Raw genomic sequence first — 2,283 nt, forward strand, 5'->3', positions numbered from 1 at the left:
AATGAATTGCACCCATGGGATGCGCCACCCCTCCCTCCTCTCTTCTTCTTCACTCCCACCTCCGCGCAAGCGCCACCCGCGACTCCTTCCTCTTCTCGTCCTCCTCTTTCCTCGGCCACTTACCTTCTACTCTCCGTGTCCCTCATGTCTCTCGCAGTACGTGCGGGTTGTCGGGAGGAGAGGAGGCGGTTTACCCTCTCCCCCCCACCCCCGCGCCGCGTCGAACGGGTGGCCTTTAGCCAGGGTCTTCGGTAGTTTTTGGTCTGGAGACTCGCTTTCCCAGTTTTTTTTCTAAGGATGGCAATAGATACTAAACGATAGTCAAAACCAGTAAAATTTCAATAGTTTCGTTCCCGGGAGCGAAATACAGAAACGAAACGAAATGGATTTAAACCCGGGGAGCTAAACTTGGGGTCGAAACGAAATCGGAGTCAAAACTACTTCGGGTCGAAACTGAACTAAAACTCTTGGACGAAACGAAACGTAGATAATGTTTCGCACCGTAGGGACCACGTGCTTCTCTTTCGAACAGTTTAGTTTCGACCCACACACCGAGTACGAAGTACGGTTGAATGAAGTAGAGGTTCGGCCTACCGTCATTAGATGCATGGGGCACTATTAATTTTAGCACTAATTGGAGAACGGTGAACGAAACCTGGCCATTGGATTTTTGAGCTCAATGTTTTAACCTCTCCACACGAATGTCAAACGTAATGGGCCAAAACTATTCTCTCTTATCCCCCTATACTCAATTTTTTTAATCGAAAATTAACTATGAGCCGCGGAGTTTCGATGAATTTAGTTTCGTTCCTTGGAGTAAAGTTTCGTCCTGGGTCGAAACTAAACTCCTTGGTGATTTTCATTTCGTGCGGGAACGGAACTAAATCTAGAACTCGTATTTTCGTTGCCCTCCCGGTCGAAACGATATATTTTCGTTTCGTTTCACTTGCCATCCCTGGTTTTTTCTCGCTAGCATGACTCGCATATCGATGGCTAAGTTCTTACAACACGTACCTCAAAAATAGCAACTTTTCAGGGGAACAAATCATTTTTTTTTAATTCTGCACTGAATTTAATAACCAAAAATACATAAAACTGAAAAAGAAGCATGTGTCCATTAATTTTTCGACATAAGGGTTGTTAGAATTAGGGAAAAAATTGTCCTTACTTCCAAACGGCAGTATTAACTCAAACCGGACAAATTTTGAAAAACGTGTGGTTAGAACTTAGCCATCGATATGCCTTTTTAGAGCATCTTCTCGAGTACAGGAGGAAGGCGCTATTATATTAGATTTGTCATCACTTTCATGTATATGCACTCAAAATTCTCTCGCGTCAAGTGCACTCACTGATCGCTGTAAAAAATGGATTTAGTGTTTCCTTCGTAATTCACTGTTTTCGGTTAATTTTAACATAATACCTATCGTAGCGTCGTAAACAAATCGCAATTTGATGTACTAATCGCAGATTAATATACTAATCGAATTAAAAATACTGATCTACATGAAGGAAATTGCGCTGTGTGTAACTCACTGCAGTGAGTACTGATCTATTTTTTTATAAGCGTTATACCACCTCGGTACAGCATTCAAACATGTCTTTATGTTCGGACATTCGCTTACTCAATAATCCCTCTATCTAATCGATGGAATACATTTCGGGAGTAATTTCTTCACACTGCGGCTGTTTTCCCTGCTTCCATTGCCCCAGCGAGACCTGTTTTGGAGATTTACCGTTACGCCTGTTCAGAAAGAAGTGTATTGCCCTCGGGTGAAAAATACATTTTTGCCTTAGAATACGGTATTTTGTGCTTTAAGTTTTTTTTGAAGTGAAAACTTCTTTAGCGGCGTTAAGCGCTTTTGCGGGATGGGGAAAAGTATAGAATTCGCGTAAGCGTCACCGACCCGACACCGCGATCGCTACAGCGAGAAATACATTTTAGTCTTAAAATTCGTCTATCAGAAACAAATCCTCGGTAGTATAGTGGTCAGTATCCCCGCCTGTCACGCGGGAGACCGGGGTTCGATTCCCCGCCGGGGAGAATTTTTTTCTCAATTTCATAAAATTTAAAATATTTTACAATGGATATTTCAACTACGCAGGCTGACTAGGTATACGTATAATATACGTGTGTACTAATCTGTCTTAATATATAGACGGTTTAAGTCTTTTTGTTTAAAAAATATTAAAATTGAAAATAAAAATCTATAGTGTATATTGTATAAGTTCATTAAATATAAAGAGCTCGTGCATGAACGTGCAGAAGAGTCGACACGCTATACA

General features: G+C 41.5%; 1 non-coding gene across 1 annotated transcript; it reads left to right on the forward strand.

Moving 5' to 3' along the window:
• Positions 1-1,969: 1,969 nt before the first annotated feature.
• Positions 1,970-2,041, forward strand: Trnad-guc. The gene has a single exon. It is a non-coding gene; the product is annotated as a tRNA-Asp (tRNA).
• The last annotated feature ends 242 nt before the right edge of the window (positions 2,042-2,283 follow it).

This window comes from Ischnura elegans, chromosome 2, assembly GCF_921293095.1.
Source record: "Ischnura elegans chromosome 2, ioIscEleg1.1, whole genome shotgun sequence".
NCBI classification, from domain to species: Eukaryota; Metazoa; Arthropoda; class Insecta; order Odonata; family Coenagrionidae; genus Ischnura; species Ischnura elegans.